This window comes from Opisthocomus hoazin, chromosome 1, assembly GCF_030867145.1.
Source record: "Opisthocomus hoazin isolate bOpiHoa1 chromosome 1, bOpiHoa1.hap1, whole genome shotgun sequence".
In the NCBI taxonomy this organism is placed as follows: domain Eukaryota; kingdom Metazoa; phylum Chordata; class Aves; order Opisthocomiformes; family Opisthocomidae; genus Opisthocomus; species Opisthocomus hoazin.
The window spans coordinates 37319924-37346267 of NC_134414.1; the positions used below are offsets into that span (position 1 = coordinate 37319924).

The 26344-nt window shown below is 42.3% G+C and overlaps 1 protein-coding gene across 2 annotated transcripts in view; it reads left to right on the forward strand.

Moving 5' to 3' along the window:
• EPSTI1 (epithelial stromal interaction 1) overlaps nucleotides 1–26344 on the forward strand; it is a 121357-nt gene that overhangs the window by 69244 nt on the left and 25769 nt on the right. Inside the window, exon 12 of one of the 2 annotated variants that reach the window (XM_075422341.1) lies at nucleotides 8060–8141. The exons of the other annotated variant lie outside the window; for it this stretch is intronic. The gene's annotated coding sequence lies outside the window, so the exon portion shown is untranslated. Of the gene's footprint in view, nucleotides 1–8059; nucleotides 8142–26344 lie in introns of those variants that run through there. 2 annotated transcript variants of the gene reach the window in all.

The following is a 26344-nucleotide window of genomic DNA, read 5'->3' on the forward strand; positions in this document are numbered from 1 at the left end:
ATGACTCCAGCAAGGTGAAACTCAGCTTAAGACAATGATACTAAGCAGCAGTCCTAGGTACACTTTTTCTGTAACGAGCCTGGAGAGCAGAGCTCTTAACTGATAATTGCTTATTGCATATATATTACTCTGATTGTAGACAATACTTTTATCTCAGCTAAATTCTTCTGTGAAAAGAGCAAACTGTCCTCCCGACCTGTCACTTGAAGAACTTATCCTCATTGTGGGCATTTTTATTTTTTTATGCTGAGATTTGTAATGGTTTCAGTTGAAAATGTAAATTTCAATTTTCTACTACTCCAAAATCTTAATTTTCAGTCTTTTTCTAACTAGTCCACAGAAAGGATTCATCTGCTTCTAAAGCCAAAACACATAGATCTGACATAGTAACCCTTGCCTCCTTTTGGTAAAAAAAAAAAAGGTATTTCTGATGGGTAATTATCTTATCCTAAGATAATCTTCAAGTGCAGGCAATTTTAAATTATTTTTGGAGGCCTATCGCTCTTCATTGTCTACAGAAGGAGCCTCTTGGGATTAGCTCAGCTTTAGATATCCACTGCTGGACGGTGAAAGTAGGCTAACTTGTATCGCTTGAAGATCATGAGACCTTGATAATCCTCTGTGGTTTATGGGTCAATGGAGCATGATATAACTGCATCAGACATCAGTGGGCAGCACCTAGGAGTCCAGGTGCTCCTAGTCCTATCAGATCCTCCGCTTTGCTCTTAGTAAGACCAAGCTGGTGACTCTAAATTGATACCTATAAAGGTCAGATCAGACCACAGGGAACCTGCCTTTGTGAAAATCAAGAATCCTGCCTGGGGCTGGTAACAGAATTGCTGCAAAAAAATTTCAAACAGTAGGTAACAATAACAAAGACTAGAAAGGGTGTTGCTTGAGAAATTGTGTGCGTTCAAATGTGTGCTTTTGTTAGGTTGGCTAGGATGCAATGGCTGTATCATGTTAGCAAGGGGTTTTGCTCAATAGGATGAGATTTGTAGAGCAAAACTATTGTTGCTGAGGAAGCCAGACCAACACTATCTTATTTTCAGTGGCTTGTCTATGGACTAATTCTGCAGATTGAAGGCCCATTAGTGACTGGAGCACTTTGAAGGCACCACAGGAGTCCTTCCTATATTTTAGCTTGGTCAGGGAAGAACATGATCCAAGGCTATACTGAAATGTGAGCCCAAGTGTGGTGACTGGCATGCTGAGGAGACTTGCTTCAAATATACATTGCTGATCTGACTTAAAATACTGATGTAGACACACCCAAGATTTCAGTTCCATTGAAAATCTCAAGAATAATCTTGAATAAAATGTTCAAGCAGAGTCAGAATTAAGAGCCAAAACATTTCCTTCCCTTTCCTCTTTCTACAGTATTTTATTTCAGAAACACTGGGAACAATTTGTTCTTGTTATAATGGTGAATGAACTCTGTGAACATATGGAAGCTGAAAAGCAAGGCTTCTCTACCTACAGTGTACAGAGTACTCCTTGGTTTGTGATGTTTTAAGGCTCTTTGCGTGGGACATCAGACAAGTTTCAGGTATAAGGTTCATCACATGCAATATTTGTGTCCTCCTGAGATTGTTGAATCAACATTTTTTTTAATATGTGTTGAAAATTCTCAAATTATTTATTTAAATGCTGCTAAATATAAAGTGGTCCCTCTAGAAATAAAGAACAGAGTCTAAATGGACTAGATGATTGTGTTACAAAGCAATAACTTCGAGAAGACCTTGGACATCTTGTTAGGTATCCTTGTTGGATAAACAACTAAACATTAGCTCTGAGTAGTTTACTCCTAACTCCTGGGGGCTGGCTGCTTGCAGGGACACTAATACATTTCTTGCATATAGGTGTAGGAAGGTAGTAGTTCCCCTTTCTATAACATCAGGAAAAGTGTCATGGATATCTAGTCTGATCCTGTTGTCACTGCTTTTGAGAAAATGACATTAGAAAAAAAAGTCAGAGTTCAGAGAAAAAAACACAATAAATATGAAGTCTGGAAAATGCATTTCAGCATGACAGGTTGAAGGTGTACCATCTTCATTGTTTGTTGGGAAGCTGAGGTGATCGCTTGTTCAAATTCAACACGTGGTATTGCAAGGAGAAAGTATAGGAGAGCCATCTAGTAAAGTGCAGAAAAGAACCAAGGACTGAATGTTAAGAAAACTGGATAAAATCACACTGGAGACTAACCATCAGGGCCAAGAAAGGGATATCCATGTGGAAAAAATAAGGAGAAAGAGACACCAAATATTGCGAGTCAAGAAGTTTTACCCTATTTCCAAGATAATACCTCCAAGTGAAAATGTGTTCCCAGGAAAGTGATTTCTCTGTGTATTCTTCCTCCAAGGTGCTAGCGGGTTTCATGCTTTTTGCCTGTAAATCACTGCCTCAGAGTGATGCCTGATGGAGTAATGCTGAAGAAGCAAAATCAGTAACCTTTCCATCATTCCAAGTCATTAAGCAAAGCTAGATGACTTTCTAAAAAGATGCTTTTCTTATTCCCCCGAGAGAGGCAAGTTTGGTCTTAGCACTTACAAAAAAGGCGTCAGGACCGATGTTAAATTCCTGTATTAGAGCTCTTACATGTGGCAGTGCCAACTGGGAGAACTTGGGCTATGACTAATACTGTCCCAGTTCTCATTGTGACTATCTACTTAAAATTACAACCCCACAGGTTCATAGTTCCACTGCAAATGTGCAGTATTGATGGGGGAGCACGTTATTCAATGCAATCCTACGGATTTTGCTGGTATATAGGAACTCACATAATCCTGTGTCCCTTGAAATTGGGAATTATTCCAGGAAACCGTGTGAAGAGCTGAACTGTGTCCGCCATGTTTCTGGAGGAGAGTTAGCGTGGAAAAGTCGTGTGAATCAGAAAAGAGCATATAAAGTAAGTCATAGCTACTCTGTGATCTGTGTCCTTGCCTTCCAAATCCCTGCCTTCCTCTAACATGGCCATGAAGGGAAATGCTGGGGTGATCCCAAATTCAGGTACTTTAATGCATTCCCTGGCATTGGTTTATGGATTGGAGATACCTCTCCTCTGCTGAAGTTAGCACAGGCCTATGCACCATGAACAGGGCAATAGAAATAATAAACAACCATTAATAAACTCTGCAGATAGTCAGATATTCTACTGCTTTCAGCCTTGCTAAAATATATGTCCCTCCTGCACTGGTGTTGTACAAGTAACATTAATGGGTGCAATCTGTATCAAAAAATTCGTTAGGATATGAGTTTGAACTACCACATTTTCACGTCCCAATACAAGGCTAAAAGACTTGGCAAGACAATTTCCTTTCTTCTTCTTCTTTTTTTTTTTTTTTTCCCTAATTGAATTCCTTTCTCTTCCTGGCTTTGTGTGTGCACAGACCGATCCTGCCTGCTCTTCTCATGTCAGTAAATCCATTGATGCAATGAGACCACTTTCAAGAGAGCATTGCCTGCTCTGGGACTCCTGACACAAAGCAAAGCAAATTTGACATCATTTCAATAATTTGATGACATTACAGCTGCTTTCCTCCGTGCTGTTTTTGTGTCTCCACAAGTTCATTTCTCCCTGCCTTGATTATCCTTGCTGGAGAGCTGACTGCCATCTAGTGATCCCTTTACCCACCTTGCTCCCTATTGTCACTTTACAATATGCTTGTCTTACGGCTCCAATCTTTTAGTTTATAGCTGCCCTCTTTCTCTTTTTCCCTGGTGTTATGAGCAATATCAATTATAAAGCTTTGAAACACAGCCTACCAATCCCTGCAAAGGACAAACTAAATGTGATATTAAGTCATAATTTTAGTCCACATAATTTTTTTCTCCTTCTGTGTTTTATAGAAGGGATATTGGATTTCTGTGTTTCACTATAACCTTGCTGTCAAATAAAATCCTTCAGCAAGGGAGAAGGTTGTTTAACCCACCAGCAATGAACCATTGATTATGGTTGAATGTAGTTAGCACTTTAATATGCCCGTCTACCCTGGTACATGCTGTCCACGCTTTTTGGCTGTTTCTCTAAGTGACTCGGTGCAGCTGGCTGTGTGTTGAGGGAGCAGACAGAGCTCAACTATTTGCAGCGCCATGCCAAGAAAACCTGCTCGGAGCAAACCCTAACGATTCCATGCTGCAAAAGGAAGTATCCTCACTGCAGAAGCCCTTAAATTTCAGCCATCCCCCAGCAGGTACTTCCCCCAGCAGCGACAAAATGGGACACGATAGAAACATGGTCCTTTTTCTGAGTTGTTTAGTCACCTAGTCCAAATTAGATGCAAACTGTCCTTAATTCATTAACGTCTGAGAAAGGCTCAGAGGAGGTAAAGCACTCTCTAACTGCTGAGAATCATGATAATTAATTTCCAAGTCCAATCCAATTAAAAAAGAACTTCAAAGGGACTTTAAGCAGGGAAATCCGAGATCTAAGTTAGTTGAAATATGAGATATTAAATTCTCTTCCCATGCATTCCTAGATATTCCCACTTAAGTAAGTGAAGGTCTTACTGTCTCTGTCTGTGTGTCCATTTGGAAATGAATGGAGGAAGAGAAGGAGGATGGCAAATCAAATATTTGACAGCAGCAGGCAAACAGCACACTCTCCAGATTGACAGGTATCCAGTCTACATTAAAAAAAAAAAAAAAAAACAAAAAAAAACAACAGCAAAAACCAACCACTGTGAGACTAATGTTGAGCTGGCAAATTTTTCCATGCATCAGAATAGCAATCATATTAAAAAGACAGGTGCTCCAAAACACTAGAGAAATCAGTGTGATTCAGTCAATGTGCTCAGGGAATCTCAGACACATGTTGATCCTGTGAGATGAGCTGAAAGCTTAATTTTTCAGTGAGCAGAGAAATAAGGGACGATTTGTCTGAAGACCATGAGGATTCTAGAATTGCGAATAGTGTCAAGGCATTATGAATAGATTTGTTACAGGCATAAGCATCACTCAGATCTTAGTACCAACCAGCCGAAGCTGCAATGCAATGTATCTGGTGTAGCCACACTGAGCATCCAGGCCAGCTTCATAGGTCTAGGACTGATGTAAACAACATAACTAGCTTTGAAAATTACTCAGGTGAGATCGGTCGTTTCTTTTCTCTTAGAGCAAATGAGTTCCCAGAGAAACTGAAAAAGCAAGCATGGGCAGATACTAGGAAATAGTGCACCTAGCAGGGATTTTGCAAATGACCTGTATTCATTTTCAGCCTTTGCCATTGCTCTCTTGATGGTCAAAAGTAGTTGCTACTGTCTCCCTGCCTCAGTTTTCCCATCTGGAAAAGGGGATAACTCTGGCAGTCTTTGTCAAGCATCTCAAGACCTATTGAGGTAAAACACTGTTCAAAATGAGTTTCCTGCAACAGAGTATACCTCAGGCATGTTGATAACAAGGTCAGTGCTGGGGCTGCAGGTCGTGGTCATGTCCCTAGCTCAGTTTCCAACTGCCTTCATAAATCCTTCCTAAAAGCGAGGAGAATGGGGTGAGCTGTACACCTCCTATTTTGCTAGCAGCACCTGGGCTGCTGGTTTGAGGTCAGTTTGTCTACAAAAGCTGAAGTTGTACAATTATGCTGTGAAGAAGGCACCCTCTCGTGCCGGGCATTTACATTGCTGGCAGAAAGCCTTCACACTTAGGAATTTGCTGCTTAATGTAGCAGTGAACAGTGGAGAAGTTTCAATCCGGCTGTAGTGGCAGGTGGCTTCACAATAATTAGTCATATTCTGATCTCTTCACAGAAATCAGTTCATTTCTGCATTATGTCTCTGTGTTTTTTGTATCGGTTAGTGATACACAGCACAACCCAGAGCAGCCATTCCTGGTCAGATGAAACTCTCCTTTATCGTACAGGAAAATATGCTGTGAAAACTGACTACCCAAGAGAAGTGCCCAAGCAAAACAGAAAGCAAAGTCCCCAGGAGACAGCCTGTCGTGTCTGTGACCCTGTCCACTTGTAACGGCCTACCGCCACACTGCAAACCTAAGTGCTGCGGAGATCTGCCCAAGGAAAGCGTTCACAGGGAGGTGCAAGCCCCAGAAACCCAAAGGGTTTTATGTTCCCAGGAGCTGGGATCTCTCAGTTGTGAGTCTCAGGGTTCACCCTGCTCAGAGCTGAAGTGAGACCTTGCCCAAGGCAACCGAGAGACTGGTGCCAGTGAGCTTTTGCAAAAAAAACAAGCTGTCCTTGAGAGACGAAACCTGGCTCAGCAGACGTCGTCAGTAGCATTGACTTCAGCAGGAGCAATACTTCACACAACAGCAGACATTGTCACGGAGGACCATCCAATTTGCAGATTGGACTAATTAAAGGACTGCTACTCTGCCAGTTGGACAATCAATGTCTTTTGTACTATTACGGAAACTAATCATTTTCTGGGTACCTTTATGAAGGAAAATAGCTCTCAAGGCCCTTAGACTGAAAAAAGAACAAACAACAGAACCTTTGATGGATGCAGAAAATATTTCATGTTTTCCTGGGTAACACAGCATCAGAATTTGAGAAGTCTTGAAAATGCTGGTTTCCACAGGCTCAAAGAAAGGGATTCATTCCTTCCAAACAATACCCAATATTCCACTGGGCTGAGAAAGCACAAGAAATTGAATTGTAACATCAGTGGTTTCATGTTTCTTCCAGTGATGATGAAGCATTTTCTTCCTACTATAAGTGAACATTTTGTAACTCGCTTGTCTTATTTGGGCTGTAAAAGTTTTGCCTTGAGATGTTTATTATTTACTCAATACTTAATTGCCACGCTAGAATGCATTCACAGAAAAGCATATACCAGTTTTTATTATCAATTGAGTGGTTCTGTTTTTCTTTAAGAAGAAAACAAACAAAATATTTCCTGTTGTGTTTCAGTTATCCATCGATCCTTGGGCAAAAATAGAGCAAAAGTTCAGAATAATATGGCTGTGATATAACACACATACAGTTTTATTGGAGAATTGCTTTTGTCCATTTATGTTTCTGATTGGCTGCCTGGGCAGAAGGAAATTAAGCCATAAAGAATAAGTTTCTGTACATTACATTTCATTTCTGGAGGAACGGCAATGGAAATGTGGGGACCCCCATACATTCATCTCCACTGATATTCAGAAGTGAAATGAAATGTCACATACTACTGCCCTAGCCCTCCCCAGCTAATTTCACTGTAACATTGCAGCAGAACACAGTATTAAAAGGGAACCCAAAATCTCAGCCATTCTTGCTTCCAACAGCTTCAGTGCGACTCTGTGGGGTTTTTTTATTGTACAGATGACAGCTCCATACTTTATCTCTCCAGCCATTCCTTTTAAGTCTGTCTATCATATCATTTCACCCAGCACCAAATGGGCAACAGCGTGTATGTATACTTATTTCTTAGAAACTGCTCTGAAAGGTTCCCTAAGCTGGGGTGTGTTGGAATAGTCCTGCTCCTCCATAGTCCTTGCACGTCTTTGAGCAGGTGGCCAACTAACCACAGCATGACCATGCGAGAAATCAAATCTATTCTCTGATCAGCACTTCTGTTTTCTTTTACTTAATTTTCTTTTTTTTTTTTTTTTGGTAGAGGAACAACCAATTAGCAAGAAAGAGTAGAAAGAAAATAAGTCACTTAAAATACTCCTGTAACATTAAAAAGTACAGATTTAAAATGCAGTTTGATAAGTAGCTCATTTATTCTTTTGCAGCCACCTTCGCTTTTTTCTGCAGTGAAAGAGAACATTTTCTTTTCATGGCCATTGGGATGCCAGCAGGGGGTTGACTTCAATGAAAGCTACATTTAGTCGTAAATTTAGATGTGGTGCCAAACTGTCATGATTAAGGAATTACATTACGTTGGGTCTTGAAAGGTGAACAGAAATATTATTAAGAAAAAATGGCATTGTGCTACATAGTGAGGCAAAACGGCCTCATATGTATTGTTAGCAGACACTTCAGTTATTTTTTCCTAAGTATAAATTTTTCTCCTTTAATGGGTTCATTGCATTGCTGGTACCTTGCTGGTCTCCTGCATGCACCCAACCCAAAGACTCCTTTAGTCCCCAGGACTCCATCTCTTCTCATCAACAGGTACTGGACAGAATTGGCCTCAAGCTGCCCTGCTGGTTGCTGTGCGAGGGAATCAGTTGAATTCCTGAAGGATGCTGAAGAGGAAAACCTGCTGATAAGAACAGGGGAAGACATTTTTTTTCCCCTGAAGTTCATAAAAAAGTTTTAAAGCACATTTCAACTGAAAAACCGCTTCTCTTTTTTTCAGGAGAACATACGTACATATATAGAAATGCACACACAATCAAAAACTGTGTTTTTTAGAAAAGAAACAAAAATCCCCAGTCACATTTCAGGAATCTATTGAGCTTTCATCAATACAGACTAAAAGTTCAAACCAACCTGAGTTTTAGTGTAGGCTATTGTCTGTCAGAGATACTGACTGGATGGCTGAGCAGTAGTATATCAATCCATAAAGAATATGGCTTAATCTTTTCATTGGTTATCATATATTATATTGTATCTAGTATATATGGATAGTACATACAGAGTAGATAATTTTTATACACTCAGTTTCAAATATTTATATATAGATTTATGTGTACAAAATTATGCTCCTAACCAATGAATGATGCTAATACATAATAGAAATTAGCATATGCATGTAAAGTATATTCACGTACAGAGATATCTATGCATTTAAGCATACACACATGAATGTAACTATATATTACGATATTGCATGTATCGTATATATATGTGGCTATTGAAATGGAAGAAATTGGATAGTGTTGGTGCTACCACGTGCCCTTCTCTCTGTCATGATTATTTGAATCCACAATCTTTTTCAGCATCCTCATTACCCTTATTATCATCAGTGCTGTACCTTTGGATACCATTGGCAACCCTAGAGTATGACACCACAGTAGGACATTTATTACAGACGGAAGAGTCTCAAATTGGGGAATCTTACTTTAGTTAGTTTATCGCCAGCCAACACAAACACCCAGTAACTGATCTTGGTATTGAAAAAAATGAAAATATATTAGGATTGCAAAACTCACAGAAACATCTATCTCCCCTCCTCCCCAGGCACGTGGTCACCTACAGCCGCAGTCGCTGTAGATGTTACTAGCTCTGCACGAGTTGCCCATGGCTGCAGTCCCTCAGGGAGGTCCCTACCCCAGCATTGATCACCCATGGCCACAGTTTCTCATGGCTGTCTCTACCCTTTTTACATCAATTATCCTCTCATCCCCCAAAAGTGTGTCTCTAGCCCTAGCCACCTGGTTTCTTTCCTCATGACCTTCCCCAGCACAGGCCCCTTGAGGGACAGGCTGCAGCATGTGCCCCAGCCTGCAAGGTGTGAGCCTTGCAAACTCCTCTGATTGCCCCTTCAAAACGCTTAGATATTTTCATTCATTTAGATATCTGATATTCAGATATTTAAATATCGTGTTCAGACTGTTATAACTTAACCTGTACAATCAGTGTGAACAAACAGTCATTACTCCAGTCCAAAGCTTCCCTCATCCCAGAACCGTGTGCCACCTGCGTAGGCTGAAGAACTGTGATGTGTACTTGGCTGTGAAGAGACCTGTGCACAGCCTTGTTTCTGCAAGGCACAAAAAGTACGGCAGTGGCTGAGGTTCTCCTATGGGGTCAAAGTATTAACTTTAAATCTTCAATTATTCATAGGCAGGAAACTATTTAGCAATTTCTTTTGCAAGTTGGCAGTGAATGCACTGAGGTGAAAGGAGAGCAGGAGTCAGTATCACCGATGCTGGCCCAGCATCCATGAGGAGCGGGGAGGGTGCTGGCGGCATCGATAAGAGAACAAATGTAGGAAATGTATCCTGTGGGTCATGGCCTCGCTACTGCCTGTGAAGGTGTGGGCCAGTAGACCTCACAAGAGTCTATTGCAGGTCAGTGCAGTCCCTGACCTGCCTTCAAAACCGAAGGAAATCAGGCAGAGCATAGCACTGGTGACTGAACACAGAGGACCTTTTGATCCACACTGTATGGCAGTGTATGGCAGGAGTGAAGGATGAATCAGTGTTTTGAATAGTATACACTCTGCTCCTGTAGATTTTTGATTTTGTGGGTGCTAACCCGGAGACTCATGTAGGCTAAGCTCCTATGTTGCTACCCTTGCCGTGGCTACCAATGCTTCTTATTAGAGGTTCCAGTCAGGTTGCTCCTCTGCCACAATAACCTGTTCTCTCTGTGAGATGAACAGAGTTTCTTGCCTGCAAATACCACAGACCTGAACTGCTCACGCTGGATGAAGCAGATATGCACAGCTCCTTAAGGAAAAGGAAAAAATAATGTGCTGAACTGGTATTTCTCAGGTTTCTGAGGTTTTCTGTTGACACAGGGTAGGAACATACACTCTGTTCAAGCAAAGGGTCCCCTGCAGCTGCCCACCAGAGTAGAAGGTAATGAACTGGGCTCTTCAGGGCTTTAGCCATCAGGAAGTTTTTAAGTTTTCCTATTGAAAATGCTCCTTTCTGATCATAGGTCCCATCCAAGTATGCTCCAGATAGTCTCCACAGCTCAAAAGAACAGAAAACAGTTACGATTTCTGCTGTGTCTTGTAAAAGTAAATGAGGCTTTCTCATTTTGTGTATAGGGGGAGGCAATATATTGGGACTGCAATATGCTTCTGAAGTTCCTCTCTATTCTCTGTATACCCCTTTCACTATTTTCTGCACACTCTCCACCAGCAATTCGTGCCATGGACTTCTGGCTTGTTTCAGTACCTGTCTATCTCATGACAGCAGTAATAACCACTTGGATGCATAAAACAATATCCTTTTTGCACATACCCAGCCTACACTTTACATGATATTAATGTCTTCTGCTTTAGGTCTTGGAAATTTAGCCAGTCTTGTGTAAGGGTGGTTTGTCTGCCATCACCCTGCTTCACGTTTCATTTGACTGTGTGGGTCCTGCCCTCGGATATACACAAGGAAACCATTCACAGGCAGCATACACTTTGAGGTAATTTGTCCCATTTACGGGAAAAGTCCTGGGAAGTCTTCAGCCCCTGGGATGTTAATGACACAGCTCTAAGGAGCACTTGGTGATGGCTTCTTCATCATCTTTCCTGATGGCTGGTGATCAGACTGTGCATCCATCTTATGCCTGGAAGTATCATACTGGCATTATTCTGTTCCAAGGAGCAGAGCCATCCATTTCGATTGGATTGGTTTTTTTTTTTCCCTGAGCAAATCATTTGCTTGTGCCCCCTGGGCTTCATTTGGCAAATGTTCTGGTCAATGGCTTTGCATCCCTCCTGTTCTCCACTGGAGTCCCAGACTTCAGCTGAAGCTGGTCCGCAGAACTGTAACACTGCAGAAATGGTGTTGACTTGGAACTGCCTTTAATCTTACAGAAGCTGCTCCTTTGGTCTTTCCCCACTCATTATGTGGTGACTGTATTAATAGCTCTTGGCCTTTTGACACGATGTGCTCATCCATGGATGGCAAACCTTTTAGATATTGGCAGTAAATTTAGCTTAAAAAGCACCCCAACTCTCTCATTACTGATGGTGCCAAGACTAATCTCTGTCAGTGTCAAATCTGGTAACAGAGCCAAGGACTTATCATTGCTTCCCTAATTTGAATTTTAGATCTATTCTCTTCCTTTCAGTCCAATCTTGTCTATTTAGTCCTTTTCCTTTGGTACTTAACCATATGCTGAGGAATCCAGTTCTTTTTATAGCTCTGAATCAAGACAGGGGTTGTCTCTTTAAATCCTGACCTTAGTTTGGTTAAATTTCTTCTTTTCAAGCGGAACTTGATGATGTGAACCGCTCTGCTCTCTATTCCCTGCTGAGAGGAAACAGAGTGTGCGTTAGCTTACATGCTGTCAGTGTGCATGGTTTCTGCTACTGTACAGTGGGTCCACACGCATGTGCAGGAAGCCATATAGACTTGCAGGAGAATGAGCCTACAGATGAGACATGCTCACAAACTCCTCTTATTTTAGATAAGTGACTTTCTTCTCTTCACTCTATGGTACAGATTTTTTCACTGTTATTTCCTGCCTACCTTGCAATAATTGTGTGAAAATTAATCAGTAAATGTTTACAAAATACTCCAGATATAAAACTGCTAAATAAGCAGTAAGCATTATTTTAATTAGAATTAATAACAATAATAGAACTAGATTGAGAGCCTTTCCATGACCGTAATACTTGTTTTCAGAAGGAGACCTTAAACTGACCTGAATATTTAGCAAGTTACAGCTACATAGTGTAGATAATTAAAAATAAATTACTAGCAGGGTTCTAAAAGTAATTGAAAACCATGCTAATAAATTTAGAAGGGAAAGAAAAAAGAGCCCAGTGGAAAAAACAAACCAGCTCAGCTGGCCATCCCAGGGGTTTCTGAACAAGTGCAAAGGATTAAAGCCTACAGGATATAGAACAAACTTGTAAATCTCCAAACACCACTGGCAATTCTTATTGCTTGCCTAAAGACCTGACCTCTTAAGAAATGGAGCAGAATCAAACATGACTGGGTATGTCTAGCAGGAAGGAAGGTGTAACCACCTCTTGAGACAAAATAGAGAGCAAAATATGATGACAGCTGTTTGCAGGTAGGTCAGGTCATGCTCTGTTTGGATTAAGTGCTGTTGGAAGCTGAAAAAGGCCTTTACCATCTTCTTTATCACAGAATCAAAAGCACTCAAGTGGTTGATTGCAACAACTCCCTCGTGCTGTATGCACAGCCAATGGCTCAATTTCCCCCCTCTCCAGCTCAAGATAGGGCCATCCATCCATACACTCCAGTTTTTACCACTTGGGCTTAAAATAGACATAGCTGACAAAGTATGGTTTAGATAAGCAGACAGTGAGGTTGTCTGAAAACTGGCTGGGTGATCAGGCCCAGAGGGCTGTGATCAGTGGCACAAAGTCCTGCTAGAGGCCAGTCCCTAGCAGTGTGTCCAAGGGGTCAGTACAGGCGCCAGTACTATTCAACATCTTCATTAATCACGAGGATGATGGGAGCAAGTGCACACTCAGCAAGTCCACAGATGATACAAAACTGGGAGAAGTGGTTGATACACCAGAGGTTCATGCTTCTGTCCAGAGGGACCCTGACAGACTGGAGAAGTGGGCTGACAAGAACCACATTGAGTTCAACAAGGGGAAATGCCAGCTCTGTCCCCAGGAAGCAACAACCCCAGGCACCAGTATACACTGGTAACCAACTGGCTGGAAAGCAGCTCTATAGAGCAGGACTTCAGGGTCTTGGTGGACAGTAAGACGACTATGAGACAGCAATGTGCACTCCCAGCAAAGAAGGCCAGCGGTCTCCTTGCATGAGGAAAAGTATTACCAGCAGGTCAAGGGAGGTGACCCTTGCCCTCTGCTCAGCACTGGTGAGGTCACACCTGGAGTACTGTGTCCAGTCCTGGGCTCCTCAGTACAAGAGAGACATGGACATGCTGGAGAGAGTCTAGTGAAGGGCCATGAAGATGGTTAAGCAGCTGTAGCATTTTTGACATGAGAAGAAGCTGAGAGAGATGGGACTGTTCAGCCTTTGGAGAAGAGAAGGCTGAGGAGGTTCTTAGCCATGTAGATAAATGCCTGGTGGAGGGAGTAAAGAAGATGGATCCAGGCCTTTTTTTTTTTTTAACAATAGGCACAGAGGCTGTCCCACTGCATCTTCTTTCCCAAGGTCTGCTCTATACACGTAGTTGGAGGCACGTGCTTAAGTAGAGGAGTAGAGCAGAAGTGCTGTCTCTGAAGAGCTCAGATTCAGGCCACAATTTGCCAGTAGCAGGACAGCAAATTTTCCGGATTAGGGTGACATAGCACTTTGTAATTCATAAGCCTGTTGGTGCTACCAACTGTCTTAGGGAAATCTCTCAAAGTCAGCAGGAATCATGTCAATCATATAATCACAGAATCAAAGAATGATTTGGGTTGGAAAGGACCTTAAAGACCATCTAGTTCCATCCCCCCTGCCATGGGCAGGGACACCTTCCACTAGACCAGGTTGCTCAGAGCCCCATCCAACCTGGTCTTGAACACTTCCAGGGAAGGGACATCCACAACTTACGACTTACTTCTCTGGGCAGCCTGTTCCAGTGCCTCACCACCCTCATAGTATAGAATTTCTTTCTTATAGCTAATCTTTATCTACCCTCTTTCAGCTTGAATTCATTACACTTTGTCCTATCACTGCATGCCCTCCAGATCTCTGTAGGCCCCCTTCAGGTACTGGAAGGCTGCTATAAGGTCAAGGAAGCTTTCAGGTTCAGGAAGAAGGAACACAGAAGAATAGGAATTAAAACTCTATGCACTGTCTTTGGATATTCAATGCCTTACTTGGGCCAAACAAACTTCCATGTTCACAAGCTAGAATAGGAAGTAGGAAAGACTGAGCAATAACTCCCTTAAAGCCTAGGCACTATTTGCCATGCAGAAACAAGTGGTCCCTACATTGTCACTGGATTAAGACCCTGAGAAGCGCCCAGATTTTGTCAGAAGAGAAGCTTGAAGAAAGAGAGAATCCTTTACTGAAAGAAAAGGTTGGGTATCATACCCAACAGAAGGCTGAGGTCAAGAGGAAGATTAAAAAGGAGACTAAACTTAGAAGCCCCCCCCCAAAAAAAATACCCCAACCACGTTAAAAAGAAAAAGAGGCCGACATGGTAGGAAAGAGAATCTGTTACTTTTGACTAGGTGCTATGGGACAAAAAGAAAATCAAAGCATCACCCTCCAATGAGGCAGAGCTACCGGTTCTTCTGTAGATGTGCGTCGGCTACTACAGGGATGAGTAAGAGAGTCCCAATAGGAAGGAGTGAAAGGTAGCAGTAACTGAGGAAATCAGTTACTCAGTAACAAGGGATTTGTGCCAGTCCCACACTTGTGCAGCTGTGTTGCCACCGGTATTGCTAAAGAATTCTTTCCCCATCTCTGATTTTAGTATCTGTGCAAATGGCCTCAGCAGTGCATGAATTATTATTAATAACAATGGTATGATTGCTCTTCATCTGCATAGACTCTGTTATCCAACTCTTTTCTAATTCCTGCTAGGTTGTTCACTCCCTAAGCTTGGCAGCCAAGAGCTGCTGCGCTAAACATCAGTGAAATGAGAGTCTTGACTGTTCATGGTTTAATCAATAATAGATTTAGGAGATGAAGTCGCCTGTGCTCTTCATTTTTGAATCTCAAGCCCCATCTGCTGCTCACTCACTGATTTGGTCTCTCTCCTGTGAATGCCTCTCTGATGATCTTGTTGTTTACTGCGAGTAAAGTACTTGCCACTCAAGAGTTCAGTCAAGTACACACTTTTGCAGTCTTACCAATTACAGAAAACATTGGTATTGCCAAAATACACTCTCTTTTGCATCATAAATGCTGCCTGATATCATATGAATGTTTAGTTTTGATCATTTTTCACCTGAAAAAGCCTGCAGGGAGACTGTGGAATCAGACAGATGAGATCTGGATGAGGAAATCCTTCCTCCATCTGGTATTTAACTTTCTGCTGATGAATGAGGTATAAGCTAATCCACACTTCTAGAAAGTACATTTGCATAACAGAGTTACTTGCACAGTCCACTGCATATAAGGTCCACAGAACTGGGCCAGAAATGAGGACAGAGGGCCACATACATTTCATTTGCTGTCTTTTGCTACTCCAGTGCCACAGCTGCACATGGAGAGCAGGCTTGAATATGTGAGGCAACTTTCATAGCTTTGCTTAGGAACAGTTGGCAGAAAACTATTAATATAGACACTCCAGCACCGACAATTAGGAACAGGGAAGGACACACATAGGTTGCCCTAAGCACTCCTTCAGCAGAGCATCTGACTGCTGCCTCTCGCCATAGCAGGCTAAAACTGGTCCAGCTGCACCAATTGCTCTCTGCTGACTGCTGCATCAGGGCTGCTCTAAGTGTAAACAAGCCTCAAACCCCCTGAATGCAAAGTATTTCCACACACACAACAAGAATGTAGGCACTGTACAAGTAAAAGTATGGGCACTCTGTTCTTAGGTGCCACTTTCTGGTGTCCACTGAACTGTGACTTCTGCTCAAGTGATGTGACCCCTGATTCATCCAGGCAGATTCTAACAACAGCATAAACTGCTATGGGCAAGGCAAGAAGATTTGAGGAGCTTGGTCCCAGGAGTTTTACAAAAACCTTCCAATAATGTTTCAGTGTGTTATTATCTCCAGGACATAGCGGGCAGAATCTGCAAAACCTATTGTGTTGCTAAATTAAATCAATAAACTCCCTCTCCCCAAAAACAAGACCAGTAAAAAAGAAAAACCTCCTACCAGATTTAAACTCACACAAGACAGCTTTGATTCAGCTATGGGGTGGCTTTCTCCCAAGGTGGGTGAAATCCCACTTTTTACACAAGGATTAAGCCTTTCTCAGAGCACCCAGCTCTTGCTTACAACAAGACCACTGTGCTACTGCACAGAGGAGTTCACACTGAAATACTGAAAACCTTCAAGGGAAACGGAGATGGGGCACCTGCAGTCTACAGACTCAGCACGCATTGTCACTTCGTTTCATGCCAGCTATGGGTTCATCATGTGGTTTTTAATGTTTTTTCCTTGTGAAATAACAGTAAGGGGCAAGTTGATTTGTGGCTCACCAACAGTGATAGAAGAGCATAGTATTTCAAGCATCGGAGGAAGACCCAAACACAGATCCATGTGCAACTACAGAGGATGTACTTATAGAGTAACTACAGGGTGACATTTTAAAAGCGATAATATTGATTCAGCTTCTAATACAGAGGACAATCTATTACCTCAAAAGCTTCTCATTGCAACTGTGTTCATCCTGGAGAGGATTTGTATTGCTTTAGCAATATCGGTCCTGTTAAGGCAAAACAACTTCTGCATGCTGACTTGAAAACTGAACTCAGTGTCCTAAGGGAAATTGATGCCCCTGCTAGAACACCTTCTGTTGCAGTTGCGAAGAGAAGCCTTTTTAGCTGTCTACAGCTCTTCCTCTCTCGCATACTGTGTATTGCTACTTAGTCATCTCACTAATTGTAGCATATTGGCATGAATATTGGATGATGATTTGGAGATGCTTAGCACCTCAGGAAAGATAATTGCAGCATGACCTCGGGTTTAAACCATCACCTTATTCTTATGCATGGCAGCGACTTTACTCTGTATTTTTAACAGGACTAACACCTTATTTCCTCCATCTCATTTATTGGAGTCTGCTATGGGAGTAAGATTTGAGCATTTTTTTTCCTAAGCCCAGTAGATTGCTGGTCCATCTCTTTAATGTGCATGTCCTCCTTTTATAGCATTTTAGATTCTACCAAACTTGATTATCCGTGGAAAGTGAAAGGAAGCCCTGCTCCTGTTAACAGGTTTAGTTGCCCATGACAAGACAGACAATAGCTCAGCTCTCAGTTCTACTACATCTGGATTTTATGGTGCCTGCATAAAGCTGGTGTAAGGGAAGAGCTGGAGTCAGGCCCTTCACTTTACATTCCCCGCTCACCTTTTTTCTCCTTGCAAAATCATAGGTACAGCAGCTGCTGCGTATGTGCAGAATTGCGTATTTTTGCACAGCTTTTGGTTTGACTCTCCTGTCATATTTTATCGTGTCCCCACAACACGTTTAACACATTTTGAAAAAAAACCAGAAAAACTGCAATACAACACAGTACAGCAATCCCACAATAGCAGGCAAGGACAGAGAACGGAAAACATGAACCATTAATTGCCCTTTGTTGGTATGTGCCCACCCTGCACACAGGTGAAGTAGAGGCATCTGAAACAAATTTGAGCATAATATAAAATTCTAATATCATTTTCTCTGAGAGGTCTGTGTTTATTTCTTTCATGTTTTCAGACTCATTGCTAATGGTAAGAAAACTTTTTTTTTTTCCCCTGACATGTACCTGAATTGAAAGAAGAGTCAGATGCATTTTTACATGTGCATAATTTACTCACTAAAGAAAAACATGCTTTGGACTGTCAGTATTTGAATTCTTGCCAAAATCCAGGAATATTTACAGATGAAAGCAAACATGGGTTTTGGTTGTTTGGGGTTTTTTTTTATGGGGGGATGCAATTCTAATACTTTCTTTTTTAATACTGAAACAATCATAATATTTCAAAATTATGAAATACATATAGTATGCTATATATAGTATAGGTAGTATTGTTCTAGTGGTATTTCAAGACTAAGTTCAGCTAAATTTTTATTTTTTATGAGAAAAATGCACAAAACTAAACTAAAATATGTCATCTGGGATTGAATGAAAAGGATTTCTGTCACTGGAAATGCATTTTCTTCATTATATTTTTGTTTTAGCTGTCAAGCTAGGAAAATAAATAAGATAATGTTATTAGCAAGGCCAGAGATTGAATCATATACAATCCACAGCATTACTGGAATGGTCTGGGAGATAGAGAGAGGGTGCTTTATAATACCCTTTGTCAAAGACAAGTGAAACATTGGGGAGAGGACAGCTGCTTTAGCGCAGGTACGCCACTGGGAATAAGAACTTTGTGTCATTTTTCAAAGTGCCTGTTCACTACCAGGAAGCAACACACGCATGCTCTGTAATTTACCTTTATGGAGAAAACTGTCTGCAACTGGAATCAGCGGAGCTGGTGAGAAGAAAAGGGAGCCTGATAACGAACCCTGTGCTGGCAGACAGGGCGCAGAGAGAGAGTCAGACTGTATACTTGACCAGGACCAGCAAGATACTTAGCAGTAATTTCAAACGAAAGAAGAAGTGTCCCCAAATCCTTGAACCCCAGTTCTGGTCACTAGGAGGTAAGATGGAGGCTGCAGAACTTGGCAGTGGTGACAAAATGGAGAAGTTTCACAGATGCAAGCTACTGGAGTCTTAGCCTGTGTCAAGCCACGCTTGGTAGGGTGATAGCTCTAGCAGAGACAGGAGCCTGTAGCAGAATATCGCCCTGCTTCAAACTGCAAGTCCTTATGTCAGCCTTACCAGGAAATATCTGATACCCTAATGATCAATCTACTGGTGGATATTATTTTGTGGCAGACTATTGGGTCTCACAGGAGTTTTTTCTGAGCAAGGGCTTCAATTGCTGCTGCTGCTGTAAGATCCAGGGAGAAGAAATGGAGGAAATTATCTAAGACCTTATTGTCAGGTTCAGTCTGGGTACGAGGCAAAGGATTTGCGCTGCAGAAAGATGCAGATCCTATTTTTTTCATTATAGTTCCAGTGCTGGGTGCCTTATTTATACAATGTCCTTTTAGTGTTTTCAAGGAAACAGATAACCTATGGAGATTACTGAAAGTACCTACAGCAGAGCAGGAGGGTACCACCAGGTGGATGTGCCATTTCCAGACTAATCAGTTCACCTTCCTTCTTGTGTGCTGATGCTTTGGTCAGTCGAGGTAATACACAGACTTTACAGTTAACTGAAGATGAGTGATATATCATTTCAAGTATCCCTCTGCTACATGAGAACTACATGCAGTTCCCATGCTCTCAGCCTTTAAATCTTCAAGACCACAGAGGTGGTCCCCCTGGATCTAGATGATGGCGTACATATTTGTTTGAATGTTCTTCCCTGAATGGTGAACAACATGCACTGTAGATTTGTGGTCACTGGAGAAATTGGTGTTGCTTATCTAACATTACAGCAGCCAAGGCTCAGCGCCGTGTGTTAATACCCATATTCCAGTTCTATATGGCCATAGGGTGGTTTTTTTATCTTCTTTCTTATTGCTTTCTGTTTTTACAGTTCACAGAATCACAGAATCACAGAATGGTAGGAGTTGGAAGGGACTTCTGTGGGTCATCTAGTCCAACCCCCCTGCCGAAGCAGGGTCACCTACAGCAGGCTGCACAGGACATTGTCCAGGCAGGTCTTGAATACCTCCAGAGAAGGAGACTCCACCACCTCCCTGGGCAGCCTGTTCCAGGGCTCCGTCACCCTCAGAGGGAAGAAGTTCTTCCTCATATTCAGACGGAACTTCCTCTGCTTCAGTTTGTGCCCATTGCCCCTTGTCCTGTCGCTAGGCACCACTGAAAAGAGCTTGGCCCCATCCTCCTGACACCCACCCTTCAGATATTTATAAGCATTTATTAGGTCCCCTCTCAGCCTTCTCTTCTTCAGGCTGAACAAGCCCAGCTCCTTCAGCCTCTCCTCATAGGAGAGATGCTCTCGTCCCCTCATCATCCTCGTAGCCCTCCGCTGGGCTCTCTCCAGTAGCTCTTCATCTTTCTTGAAGTGGGGAGCCCAGAACTGGACACAGGACTCCAGATGAGGCCTCACTAGGGCAGAGTAGAGGGGAAGGAGAACCTCCCTCGACCTGCTGGCCACACTCCTCCTCATGCATCCCAGGATCCCATTAGCTTTCTTGGCAGCCAAGGCACACTGCTGGCTCATGGTCAACCTGTCGTCCACCAGGACACCCAGGTCCCTCTCCGCAGAGCTGTTCTCCAGCAGGTCAGCCCAGAGCCTGTACTGGTGCATGGGGTTGTTCCTCCCCAGGTTCAGGACCCTGCACTTGCCCTTGTTGAACCTCATCAGGTTCCTCTCTGCCCAACTCTCCAGCCTGTCCAGGTCTCACTGAATGGCAGCACAGCCTTCTGGTGTATCTACCACACCTCCCAGTTTGGTGTCATCAGCAAACTCTCTGAGGGTACATTCTAACTCTTCATCCAGGTCATTGATGAAGAAGTTAAACAAGGCTGGGCCCAGTACTGACCCCTGAGGGACACCACTAGTTACCGGCCTCCAACTAGACTCAGCGCCGCTGATGACAGCCCTCTGAGTTCTGCCATTCAGCCAGTTCTCAGTCCACCTCATTGACCACTCATCCAGCCCACACTTCCTCAGCTTCCCTAGGAGGATGTTATGGGAGACCATGTCGAAAGGCTTGCTGAAGTCAATGTAGACAACATCCACGGCTCTCCCTTCATCTACCCAGCCAGTCATACCATCAAAGAAAGCTATCAGATTGGTCAGGCATGATTTCCCCTTGGTGAATCCATGCTGGCTACTCCTGATAACCTTCTTTTCCTCCACTTGCTTGATGATGGCCTCCAGGATAAGCTGCTCCATCACCTTTCCCGGGATGGAGGTGAGGCTGACCGGCCTGTAGTTCCCTGAGTCCTCCTTCTTGCCCTTTTTGAAGATTGGAGTGACATTGGCCTTTCTCCAGTCCTCGGGCACCTCTCCTGTCCTCCAGTACCTCTCAGAGATAATGGAGAGTGGCTCAGCAATGACATCTGCCAGCTCCCTCAGCACTCGTGGGTGCATTCCATCAGGGCCCATGGATTTGTGGGTGTTCAGATTGCTTAAGCGAAGTTGTAGACTTCACTGGCCCTAAAAAGCTTTTAAAATAAGTTGGGAAATAAAGCCATAAAATTGCTAAAATAATTCCAGATAGACATTCATGAGTACTGCTCCCAATTATCTTTTTCTTTTACTACTGATTGTTTCTCGGAGACCAAATTCTGGCCAGGGCCTGAATGTCACCTGTTATTTCTTTCTCCCTCTTTTAACTTCATGCCTGACCTAACATGATATCGATTTGTCCAAAAGGTGGCACTGCATCTTTGAGCATTTCATGGGCTTAAATCGTTCTGGTGCAGATGAGGTCTTCTGTGTAAATAAGTAGAGCTTCTTTGCAGATCTGCAGAACATTTCCGTTTGGTTTTCAAGTTTTTAAAATTTTAAAGCTTTGATAAAAACAAAAGCTTGACCTTGAGTTTTCTGACATCTAATTTTAATGTTGTGGCTAAAAAACAATCTCTCCAGCCAGGCACATCCAGGTAAGATATAGCTCCTCTTTGGGAAGCTCTTAAAGGAGAGTTGTAATTCTGAGCTTCAAGAAAAGCCCAATGTTTTCCACTATGACAGGGAAATTGTTGCCCCTTCTGATTGCTTGCTCTGTCTCTCTCAAATTTACCAGTGATGCCATGCAGAGAAATAAAATTTACTTTAATATAAAAGATTTAATCTCTTAGTTAAGACACCCCTTTCTCCTCAAGCCACGAGACACAAGCCACAGCCAGAGTTTTTCAGGGGCAAGGTAGTCTTAGGAGTATACAGTACGGTCTGAAAAATACAGACCTATCCTTACCACAATACTCCCCACAAATCATTTGGACTCTTGACAACAAACCACAATGGCATGTCCCAGATTATCTCCTTTGCTGGGCTACAGTCTCTTTCTCACAGTTGTCTGGTACAACACAGATGGCAGGACTGCCACTAACCCATCTCACTGGCTTTTGTCAGCTTTTCAGTGAAGGCTTTTTTGACTCCTCCTTCCTAGCTTGCTCCTTACATTTCTAGATCTTGCTGAGACCTGGCTCAAGGCACGTGTCCTCTGACTCCCAAAACCACTGCAGAGATGCCAGACTCCCACTCTTACTGCCTTCTCCTGTCAGGTCAATCTCTATTCCTCTTATCTTACTTCTCTTGGGAACTCCAACTGCTGGTCTGTTTTCTATCTCCTGGTGAGTTCAGCTTCCTTTTTCCTGAATTTTTGGGTTTTTTTCTCCCTCTATTTCAAGTCCTCCCTTCCTTAGGAGGCCAGACTTCAGTTTTCGTGTTGACAGTCAGCCTGGCTCTAGTCTTTCATGGCATGAATTTAAATTCCTGGATTACTGTCAGCTTTCAACTGTCCTATTGATTGCTGGAGTTGTTCTCTCCAGTTTCCACTCAGTCTTTCCACACCCTTCTGTCATTTCTTGCTTTTCTTCCTTATATTTCATTCTTTCCTGTGTCTTAGAATCCCTCTAACGAATCTCAGTCTCCTAGCATGTTCTTCAGCCTGCCTTTTCCTCTCTCAGATAGCATTCTACCGTGATTCTTCTGCCTCCTTTCCTGTGATATTTTGCATTGCTTTACATCTGACTGTAACTAGGGTGTATTCTTTGTAGTTTTTTTTTTTCTCTTTTCCAGGCTTGCTGCTATCGTCTTGTTGCCTTGATTTATGCTTAGGACCCAGCAGAGCAAGAAACTCCATGCAGGGCCAGTTCAATTGCAGGAAGATGTGCTCTGCAATTGGGAAGGAAGCTGAACTCCTTCGAAGCTTGAAGAAGCTCTGTTTTGGTGTCTGAGGTTGATCAATGCCAGAGAGCCTTAAATCAGAATTCACTGACAAACTCTTAACTAATTTTTCAAAAATGCACACCATTATATACTGCTAGTATGTAAGATGTTTTTCTATGGCACTTATGAGCTATAGGGCAGAAGTTGTAGCTATGCGTGGCTTTGTGAGCATTTTGCAATGATCTTCTGCTCCTGACGGAGTGGCCAAATGAATAGTGTACAGTGTCACGATGATGAGAGCTGCCTGACTGCTTACACGGACATGGGAGCTATGCGTGGCCTATGTAGAGGACCTTGCCAATCAAACGTTTGTTCTTAAGAATCTGATGTAGCCAGAAAGTCTCTTTTTCTAGGTTTGGTTGGTTGTGGTTTTTTTCTCATTAATCCAATCATCTTCATGTTTAATTCACTTTTTCTCTTGTGAGAGGTAACGGTATTGCATAAAAATGTATTTTCCAGTAAAATGCATCTTTAACAATTTGGCCATGATAAAAACCAGATTCCCACCGGAAAAGATTTTTATCTCCAAGCATATTGCGGCCAATTTCCTTCCTAATTAATACCATATCCACATCCAAATTCCATTTCAGTTCCCAAACGAAAATTGATGAAGCAGTCAACCACAAATAAGAACAATATACCACTGGCAGTTCAACCAACACAGTTTCCAGCATAGCGTGTTACTAAAGTACAACCAGCATTTAAGTTTTCATGTCCCTTGGACATGCCCTGCTTCTAGCCTATTACTACAATAGCTCGAAGTTACACTCAAAGAAGGCTTTTGACACGAAGTTTGATCAAAGAGTCAGCTCTGTATGTGTCAAAATGAAACAGGATAGAGAAAATCTTCTCTGAGGGGCAAAAGCAGGGCCTGAATGGTAGCATGCTTGAATGGAAGTCAACAGAAGTTGGAGCAAAGGGAGGGCTTACACCACATGAGCTCTTCCCTGCTGTACTGGACAGTTTGCAGTACCACTCATAAGGCATGATGTACAGCTGCGAGGCAACACAGCTGCAAACAGCCCTGCAAAAGAGGACCTGAAATGGCTATTCCCAGGCTGAATGGTAGTGCTGTGTCCCAGATCAGTGCAATCTGGACTTGTCTCCTGCCAGTGCTACCAGCCAGTGTAACCAATGTTGACTGTGGTGCCAGTATTTGCAATGCATTCACCTAGCCGTAAGAATTTAAAAAAACAACTGATCCTTGCTGGCCTTGTTGTAAGACTCTTCTTGGGAACTGACATCAGGGAATGAAATGACAATTAATATGTTTAAATATGCTGGCTACCATCTTCCAAAGTATATACAAAACTTAAATGTCTACAGTGCAATTGTCCTCTTCCCTGAGCAGATCCTATGTGAAATTACATACTGCCTTCCAGGAAAGCGAATGTGTTTACCAGAAGAACCCAGACCACCAAAGTCTTTGCGCTTCAGATAAAACGACACTCTACATTCATTTTCCGACCCACATTCATACAAATTAAAAAGCTTCTCTCTCAGAGTAGCCCTATGTTTGCTCACGTGGCCTGCCTACAGAAAATCCTCGAGAAAATTCTGAAGGGTATGTTTTCCAGTTGAGAGGATATTTAGAAAACAAATTATTTTAAAGTTGAAAAACACTGAGAAGAAAGTGGTAAAGTCAGATATTGGCAATAGTCCTTTGAAGTAGCGATAACAGCTATGGACATGTTTTCTTCTGCTGGGGCTTATCCATGAAGCACAGCTGTTGGTTGGCAAAAAAAAAAGAATCCTTTCATGTAGATGAAAATGCTCTGACTCTTATGTTTCCAAATCTATTTGCCTAGGCCTAGCAAAGTTTATTTTAAAGGGCAGTTTCTTCTTTATGACTTTCTCAGTAAATGACATATTATGCATATCTTGGAGATATTCTCAAAGCTGCCTGCAAAAGATGCTGTAATGCTCCAGAAATTGGAGGAATCCCAGCCAGGGGAAGTACACGACAAAAAAACCTGCCTTAACATTAACTCTAGCTCTAGTGAAAGAGGTTGATGAAATAATGAAACAGATTAGTAGGCACAGTAATGGGGGAAATTAGTGTGGTAGAGGTAGTAGGTCCCACACTCCTTACAGACCTCCTTCTTCTAGCACCAGATAATAGCAACTCCTTTTAGAAAGGCCAGTCAGTTAATGTCTGAAAATTTATTATTACAACTACTACTATTACTACTACTACAACTACTATTGCTACTGCTACTACTAGTATGACACAAATAAATGTGGTGCTTGTAATGGGCATGACCTAAAAGTTTCTGGACCTATGCCCCATGCACAACATTATGCGAGGTTTGCCCTCTATGGCAGCCTTAATCTTGATCTGGAGGAAAGAGAGGACCTGTGCCTTCCAGCCCTTTGCACACCTTTGGGCTCTTCACAGAGCAGAGAACTAATGCCAATGGTGACGTTTCTTCCTCGTCATTAATATCGCTAATGTCGTCTGTCGGAGAGCACTGCACAGGGACACCAGCCAAGCTAGGGTAAAAATGTGCTGTATGAGCATGTAGTACCAGATATATTATCACCCTGAAGTAAATAAAAACTCAGAAATAAGAAATGACTGGCTTTTGGGTGGGGCTGGGAAGACAGCCTGAAGGCCTTGCTCTTAAACAAGCCTTGAGTCACATTCTTCCCAGATTTTTCCCTAAAATATTCCTGAAAGTAGATAACCATTTACAGCAGGTGGCCACTATACATAGAACAACACCATCACTGACTTCAGCAAGAGCTGGATCCAACCCATGGATGGCGAAAGAGCAACTTCATTTCATTATATTTCCTCTTAATTTTCATTCAAATGGAAAACAACTTTCATAAACAAAGTTTGCAAGGCTGCTCAAGCCATCTGCTATTCATGTAATATGGCTAGTGATTTGGTGTTTCTACTTATGGACTATACATATGTTAGCTATCAAGTTTGCAGTTACCAAGAACTGACCCTATGGACTCTGTTTACACATCTGTTAAACTCTCCTTGTTAAAAACATGATCAATTTAGTAGGTGTATCAACCACTACCTAAAAATGCACTGCTTCTATATATTACCTTTTAGTCAATTATATTTGCAGTTCCCCAGTTTTCTAGAAATCAGCATTCATTCTTATCCTTGCATTTTCATTTTTATTCATTCTGGCTTAGAGAAGCAAAACTTTGCCTGATGGAAAACCACCGTGGCAGCTTTCCAGATACTTCAAGGGACATGCTCTGTTTTCATAAAATGGAGGAATTTGCAGCTCCTCGTACATTGTAAGGAGACGAGTCATGCCATAGCTGCAGGTTCTTAA